The 8840-nt window shown below is 51.6% G+C and overlaps 1 long non-coding RNA gene across 1 annotated transcript; it reads left to right on the top strand.

Moving 5' to 3' along the window:
• The first annotated feature begins 7977 nt into the window (after positions 1-7977).
• Positions 7978-8783, top strand: LOC120689561. The gene is made up of 2 exons (XR_005681318.1): positions 7978-8075; positions 8315-8783. It is a non-coding gene; the product is annotated as an uncharacterized LOC120689561 (long non-coding RNA).
• The last annotated feature ends 57 nt before the right edge of the window (positions 8784-8840 follow it).

Genomic DNA, 8840 nt, shown 5'->3' with positions numbered 1-8840 from the left:
ACCATTTATGCCATTTCGAGTGATTTTGGTGATCGAATGACAACACAACACTTGGACTAATATGATTGTTAAGATGATCATTCTCAGACTTTTAGGAACGGGAGCTGCAGCGGGAGCGGGAGGAGAGGCGCCAGGAGCGGGACCACTGGCTAATGGTCTGGCAGGTACTAATACTAACTTGGTGATCGTGGCCGCGGCCTTTCTACTACATAATACATAGTGTGAGTCCTAACCTGTTTGTTGACACATCTTCGTGTGTTTTCCTGCAGTCCATGGCCGAGCGGTTTGACATCCCACCGCCATCACCGTCGCCATCGCTACGATGTTTGGTGCAGGAGGAAATCGAAGCCAAGTCAGCCTACAGGCACCGGTTGAACCGACGGGTCAAAATGGGGCATCGGTGCATTGGCCGTCCTTTGTACCAGAGGCGATGTCAGTGCCCAGGAGAAGTGTCTTCAGCACCGGTTCAACCAATGGGGCATCGGTGCATACCACCGGTGTAATGACGTCAGCGTCCAGGAGAAGATTCCTTCAGCACCGGTTGAACCGGTGAGGCATCGGTGCAAAGCATCGGTTCAACCGGTGGTCTCTGCGTCAGTCGTCAGGAGTCCAACGGCTACTTCGTGTTATGAGTGACCGGATGAACCGACGCTACCCTGCCAAGAGGCATCGGTTCTTCCGGTGGTACACAGATTTTCAGCTAACCGTTGGAGCAACGGCTACAAGACTTGGTGGCCTATATATACGCCTCACCCCGGCCATTTGAAGATTGCTGGAGTTGCTGGACATCCCACACACACCCAAGAACATCTCCAAGCCATACAAAAGCATCAAGATCATATCCTTAGCCCTTAGCACACTTTGAGAGTGTTGTGTAAAGGATTAGCTCTTAGTGAGTGAGTTTGCAAGGCTTAGAGCCTTTGTGCTGTGGTTCATTAGTGAACCAAAACAAGAGCTTGGTGCGCCGGCACCTTGGAGCGTGGAGCTCGCCGGCAACGTCATCGACCCTCCGACTTGGTGTGGAGCGGCGACGACACCTTTGTGCGGGGGACGTGGAGACCCCCATCCTTTGTGGAGAAGCTCCTTAGTGGAACCCGGGGCCAAGGTGACCGTGATTGTGTTCACGGAAGAGACTTGGTGGCCGAGTAGCAATACTCTTAGTGAGTGCTACAACAACGTGGATGTAGGTGTGCCTTTGTGGCTAACCGAACCACGGGATAAACACCCGCGTCAAGAGTTTGCTATCTCCTATCCCGCTCTTTAAGCTTCCGCATTTCATTCTAGTAATTTATATGCCTTTACTTTCATAGAATAGTTTCTTGATAGGAAAGGCTATAGGTTGCTAAACTCTTTTGGGATAGGGGTTTTACACTAGAACAACCTAGTTGCACATCTAGATAGCTTGTTTTAGTTTAAGATTTGTGCAAACTAGTTGGAGCCATAGGTCTAAGTTTTTATTAGTGCCTAATTCACCCCCTCCCCCTCTTAGGCTAGAGCACCCGATCACTATCAGTTTTCTTGTCCTGCAGCTGCAGGTAATGTTTTACTAGTTTCTAAAGTGATCCTCCTAACCCATCGCGATCGCAGCAGCAAACAAGGCTTGGAAAGGTAAAGATCTGCACGTCGTCGAGTACCTCTGGCTCCTCAATCCTCATGCCCCGTCGCCGCCTCTCGCCATGTGTGCCGAGTCCACCACCTCCACCGGCTGGCTTCATTTCATTCTACTAAGAGCTCTAGCTAGCAGCAAGAACACTCCAGTCGTGGTCGTCCTCGTCCAGCCAACCCAATGCAAATCAATGTTTCCGCCGCATTCATCGAGGTCATCGATCGAACTGCACGGCTGCCGGCACCTCGCCGGTTATAAATCGATCAGGTTTTTCTCCCACTATTGACATTGCTTGTCATCCTCAATCGAGTAAGGCAGCTCGCTGGATCACGCGCTTTCGCCATCACAGGTGACGTGGCGTGGCCGGCGCCGGAGGAGGAGGTGACCGCCACCATGGGAGCGCGGCTTGAGAGGCTGGAACGGGAGCTGCAGCGGGAGCGGGAGGAGAGGCGCCAGGAGCGGGACCACTGGCTAATGGTCTGGCAGGTACTAATACTAACTTGGTGATCGTGGCCGCGGCCTTTCTACTACATAATACATAGTGTGAGTCCTAACCTGTTTGTTGACACATCTTCGTGTGTTTTCCTGCAGTCCATGGCCGAGCGGTTTGACATCCCACCGCCATCACCGTCGCCATCGCTACGATGTTTGGTGCAGGAGGAAATCGAAGACAAGTCAGCCTACAGGCACCGGTTGAACCGACGGGTCAAAATGGGGCATCGGTGCATTGGCCGTCCTTTGTACCAGAGGCGATGTCAGTGCCCAGGAGAAGTGTCTTCAGCACCGGTTCAACCGATGGGGCATCGGTGCATACCACCGGTGTAATGACGTCAGCGTCCAGGAGAAGATTCCTTCAGCACCGGTTGAACCGGTGAGGCATCGGTGCAAAGCATCGGTTCAACCGGTGGTCTCTGCGTCAGTCGTCAGGAGTCCAACGGCTACTTCGTGTTATGAGTGACCGGATGAACCGACGCTACCCTGCCAAGAGGCATCGGTTCTTCCGGTGGTACACAGATTTTCAGCTAACCGTTGGAGCAACGGCTACAAGACTTGGTGGCCTATATATACGCCTCACCCCGGCCATTTGAAGATTGCTGGAGTTGCTGGACATCCCACACACACCCAAGAACATCTCCAAGCCATACAAAAGCATCAAGATCATATCCTTAGCCCTTAGCACACTTTGAGAGTGTTGTGTAAAGGATTAGCTCTTAGTGAGTGAGTTTGCAAGGCTTAGAGCCTTTGTGCTGTGGTTCATTAGTGAACCAAAACAAGAGCTTGGTGCGCCGGCACCTTGGAGCGTGGAGCTCGCCGGCAACGTCATCGACCCTCCGACTTGGTGTGGAGCGGCGACGACACCTTTGTGCGGGGGACGTGGAGACCCCCATCCTTTGTGGAGAAGCTCCTTAGTGGAACCCGGGGCCAAGGTGACCGTGATTGTGTTCACGGAAGAGACTTGGTGGCCGAGTAGCAATACTCTTAGTGAGTGCTACAACAACGTGGATGTAGGTGTGCCTTTGTGGCTAACCGAACCACGGGATAAACACCCGCGTCAAGAGTTTGCTATCTCCTATCCCGCTCTTTAAGCTTCCGCATTTCATTCTAGTAATTTATATGCCTTTACTTTCATAGAATAGTTTCTTGATAGGAAAGGCTATAGGTTGCTAAACTCTTTTGGGATAGGGGTTTTACACTAGAACAACCTAGTTGCACATCTAGATAGCTTGTTTTAGTTTAAGATTTGTGCAAACTAGTTGGAGCCATAGGTCTAAGTTTTTATTAGTGCCTAATTCACCCCCTCCCCCTCTTAGGCTAGAGCACCCGATCACTATCAGTTTTCTTGTCCTGCAGCTGCAGGTAATGTTTTACTAGTTTCTAAAGTGATCCTCCTAACCCATCGCGATCGCAGCAGCAAACAAGGCTTGGAAAGGTAAAGATCTGCACGTCGTCGAGTACCTCTGGCTCCTCAATCCTCATGCCCCGTCGCCGCCTCTCGCCATGTGTGCCGAGTCCACCACCTCCACCGGCTGGCTTCATTTCATTCTACTAAGAGCTCTAGCTAGCAGCAAGAACACTCCAGTCGTGGTCGTCCTCGTCCAGCCAACCCAATGCAAATCAATGTTTCCGCCGCATTCATCGAGGTCATCGATCGAACTGCACGGCTGCCGGCACCTCGCCGGTTATAAATCGATCAGGTTTTTCTCCCACTATTGACATTGCTTGTCATCCTCAATCGAGTAAGGCAGCTCGCTGGATCACGCGCTTTCGCCATCACAGGTGACGTGGCGTGGCCGGCGCCGGAGGAGGAGGTGACCGCCACCATGGGAGCGCGGCTTGAGAGGCTGGAACGGGAGCTGCAGCGGGAGCGGGAGGAGAGGCGCCAGGAGCGGGACCACTGGCTAATGGTCTGGCAGGTACTAATACTAACTTGGTGATCGTGGCCGCGGCCTTTCTACTACATAATACATAGTGTGAGTCCTAACCTGTTTGTTGACACATCTTCGTGTGTTTTCCTGCAGTCCATGGCCGAGCGGTTTGACATCCCACCGCCATCACCGTCGCCATCGCTACGATGTTTGGTGCAGGAGGAAATCGAAGCCAAGTCAGCCTACAGGCACCGGTTGAACCGACGGGTCAAAATGGGGCATCGGTGCATTGGCCGTCCTTTGTACCAGAGGCGATGTCAGTGCCCAGGAGAAGTGTCTTCAGCACCGGTTCAACCAATGGGGCATCGGTGCATACCACCGGTGTAATGACGTCAGCGTCCAGGAGAAGATTCCTTCAGCACCGGTTGAACCGGTGAGGCATCGGTGCAAAGCATCGGTTCAACCGGTGGTCTCTGCGTCAGTCGTCAGGAGTCCAACGGCTACTTCGTGTTATGAGTGACCGGATGAACCGACGCTACCCTGCCAAGAGGCATCGGTTCTTCCGGTGGTACACAGATTTTCAGCTAACCGTTGGAGCAACGGCTACAAGACTTGGTGGCCTATATATACGCCTCACCCCGGCCATTTGAAGATTGCTGGAGTTGCTGGACATCCCACACACACCCAAGAACATCTCCAAGCCATACAAAAGCATCAAGATCATATCCTTAGCCCTTAGCACACTTTGAGAGTGTTGTGTAAAGGATTAGCTCTTAGTGAGTGAGTTTGCAAGGCTTAGAGCCTTTGTGCTGTGGTTCATTAGTGAACCAAAACAAGAGCTTGGTGCGCCGGCACCTTGGAGCGTGGAGCTCGCCGGCAACGTCATCGACCCTCCGACTTGGTGTGGAGCGGCGACGACACCTTTGTGCGGGGGACGTGGAGACCCCCATCCTTTGTGGAGAAGCTCCTTAGTGGAACCCGGGGCCAAGGTGACCGTGATTGTGTTCACGGAAGAGACTTGGTGGCCGAGTAGCAATACTCTTAGTGAGTGCTACAACAACGTGGATGTAGGTGTGCCTTTGTGGCTAACCGAACCACGGGATAAACACCCGCGTCAAGAGTTTGCTATCTCCTATCCCGCTCTTTAAGCTTCCGCATTTCATTCTAGTAATTTATATGCCTTTACTTTCATAGAATAGTTTCTTGATAGGAAAGGCTATAGGTTGCTAAACTCTTTTGGGATAGGGGTTTTACACTAGAACAACCTAGTTGCACATCTAGATAGCTTGTTTTAGTTTAAGATTTGTGCAAACTAGTTGGAGCCATAGGTCTAAGTTTTTATTAGTGCCTAATTCACCCCCTCCCCCTCTTAGGCTAGAGCACCCGATCACTATCAGTTTTCTTGTCCTGCAGCTGCAGGTAATGTTTTACTAGTTTCTAAAGTGATCCTCCTAACCCATCGCGATCGCAGCAGCAAACAAGGCTTGGAAAGGTAAAGATCTGCACGTCGTCGAGTACCTCTGGCTCCTCAATCCTCATGCCCCGTCGCCGCCTCTCGCCATGTGTGCAGAGTCCACCACCTCCACCGGCTGGCTTCATTTCATTCTACTAAGAGCTCTAGCTAGCAGCAAGAACACTCCAGTCGTGGTCGTCCTCGTCCAGCCAACCCAATGCAAATCAATGTTTCCGCCGCATTCATCGAGGTCATCGATCGAACTGCACGGCTGCCGGCACCTCGCCGGTTATAAATCGATCAGGTTTTTCATCCACTATTGACATTGCTTGTCATCCTCAATCGAGTAAGGCAGCTCGCTGGATCACGCGCATTCGCCATCACAGGTGACGTGGCGTGGCCGGCGCCGGAGGAGGAGGTGACCGCCACCATGGGAGCGCGGCTTGAGAGGCTGGAACGGGAGCTGCAGCGGGAGCGGGAGGAGAGGCGCCAGGAGCGGGACCACTGGCTAATGGTCTGGCAGGTACTAATACTAACTTGGTGATCGTGGCCGCGGCCTTTCTACTACATAATACATAGTGTGAGTCCTAACCTGTTTGTTGACACATCTTCGTGTGTTTTCCTGCAGTCCATGGCCGAGCGGTTTGACATCCCACCGCCATCACCGTCGCCATCGCTACGATGTTTGGTGCAGGAGGAAATCGAAGCCAAGTCAGCCTACAGGCACCGGTTGAACCGACGGGTCAAAATGGGGCATCGGTGCATTGGCCGTCCTTTGTACCAGAGGCGATGTCAGTGCCCAGGAGAAGTGTCTTCAGCACCGGTTCAACCGATGGGGCATCGGTGCATACCACCGGTGTAATGACGTCAGCGTCCAGGAGAAGATTCCTTCAGCACCGGTTGAACCGGTGAGGCATCGGTGCAAAGCATCGGTTCAACCGGTGGTCTCTGCGTCAGTCGTCAGGAGTCCAACGGCTACTTCGTGTTATGAGTGACCGGATGAACCGACGCTACCCTGCCAAGAGGCATCGGTTCTTCCGGTGGTACACAGATTTTCAGCTAACCGTTGGAGCAACGGCTACAAGACTTGGTGGCCTATATATACGCCTCACCCCGGCCATTTGAAGATTGCTGGAGTTGCTGGACATCCCACACACACCCAAGAACATCTCCAAGCCATACAAAAGCATCAAGATCATATCCTTAGCCCTTAGCACACTTTGAGAGTGTTGTGTAAAGGATTAGCTCTTAGTGAGTGAGTTTGCAAGGCTTAGAGCCTTTGTGCTGTGGTTCATTAGTGAACCAAAACAAGAGCTTGGTGCGCCGGCACCTTGGAGCGTGGAGCTCGCCGGCAACGTCATCGACCCTCCGACTTGGTGTGGAGCGGCGACGACACCTTTGTGCGGGGGACGTGGAGACCCCCATCCTTTGTGGAGAAGCTCCTTAGTGGAACCCGGGGCCAAGGTGACCGTGATTGTGTTCACGGAAGAGACTTGGTGGCCGAGTAGCAATACTCTTAGTGAGTGCTACAACAACGTGGATGTAGGTGTGCCTTTGTGGCTAACCGAACCACGGGATAAACACCCGCGTCAAGAGTTTGCTATCTCCTATCCCGCTCTTTAAGCTTCCGCATTTCATTCTAGTAATTTATATGCCTTTACTTTCATAGAATAGTTTCTTGATAGGAAAGGCTATAGGTTGCTAAACTCTTTTGGGATAGGGGTTTTACACTAGAACAACCTAGTTGCACATCTAGATAGCTTGTTTTAGTTTAAGATTTGTGCAAACTAGTTGGAGCCATAGGTCTAAGTTTTTATTAGTGCCTAATTCACCCCCTCCCCCTCTTAGGCTAGAGCACCCGATCACTATCAGTTTTCTTGTCCTGCAGCTGCAGGTAATGTTTTACTAGTTTCTAAAGTGATCCTCCTAACCCATCGCGATCGCAGCAGCAAACAAGGCTTGGAAAGGTAAAGATCTGCACGTCGTCGAGTACCTCTGGCTCCTCAATCCTCATGCCCCGTCGCCGCCTCTCGCCATGTGTGCCGAGTCCACCACCTCCACCGGCTGGCTTCATTTCATTCTACTAAGAGCTCTAGCTAGCAGCAAGAACACTCCAGTCGTGGTCGTCCTCGTCCAGCCAACCCAATGCAAATCAATGTTTCCGCCGCATTCATCGAGGTCATCGATCGAACTGCACGGCTGCCGGCACCTCGCCAGTTATAAATCGATCAGGTTTTTCTCCCACTATTGACATTGCTTGTCATCCTCAATCGAGTAAGGCAGCTCGCTGGATCACGCGCTTTCGCCATCACAGGTGACGTGGCGTGGCCGGCGCCGGAGGAGGAGGTGACCGCCACCATGGGAGCGCGGCTTGAGAGGCTGGAACGGGAGCTGCAGCGGGAGCGGGAGGAGAGGCGCCAGGAGCGGGACCACTGGCTAATGGTCTGGCAGGTACTAATACTAACTTGGTGATCGTGGCCGCGGCCTTTCTACTACATAATACATAGTGTGAGTCCTAACCTGTTTGTTGACACATCTTCGTGTGTTTTCCTGCAGTCCATGGCCGAGCGGTTTGACATCCCACCGCCATCACCGTCGCCATCGCCGCCAGCCACATGATGATGCAGTCGTCAGGGATTTGGCTCTCCTGGTAGGAACCCTTGTCTTCTGCTCTTAGTAAGGTTTTGTAACAGATTAACTATTACAGATTTGTTATATCTTTGAGCTAGGGCTTTAGTGTTTGCACAATATTTAGTAGCTCTAGTTTGGACTAAATCCTAAGCATTTTAACATATATAGCCTTCTATATTCTTTCGGCCTTTAAGCCATATATAGTTTGGTTTTGTTGCCTCACTCACTAAGCATGCTGGTCTGTTCTTATGTGTGCAGGGAGCCTCTGTGTCAGCAAGTGCCGCCGGTGCCCCACAGCTTATCGATGCTCCATCTGCCCATGGCGGTGAGGACGGATCATTGAGAATTTGAGATGCCACCATGCATGGACCTTGCTGCCGGATACGACAAGGTTCTCCCAGCATCGATCCTCCGATCCTCTGGAGGAGTTCAATTGGATCGCCCGGTAATGTTGATCTTTGATTCGTACCTCATAAGTTGATGCTTAGTTTGGTTGTATTGTAACTGGCTTGTCAGTACTTGAGATTTGGTTTTGTGGCTGCTAGAAATTTTGACGTTTGGATTTGTTAGTGTTGTGCTTTTAGCGACGGTCATTTAATTTTCCTGTCGTTGGTGTTTAGGACTTGGATGGTTACTGTAACTGCGTGCAGGTGCAGCTTATCTGTCTCAGTCGTCGTGTTTTTTGTGTTTTCTGACCAGTCACCATAGTCAAATCCCAATTATTTTACATGCATTATTGCATCAACTGAATATATCCGCTAGTCTCTGTTTCTGTTTCATTTTC

This window comes from Panicum virgatum, chromosome 9N, assembly GCF_016808335.1.
Source record: "Panicum virgatum strain AP13 chromosome 9N, P.virgatum_v5, whole genome shotgun sequence".
NCBI lineage: Eukaryota > Viridiplantae > Streptophyta > Magnoliopsida > Poales > Poaceae > Panicum > Panicum virgatum.
Note: the sequence above shows the minus strand (reverse complement) of the source record. Positions and strands in the feature narration are given on the sequence as shown.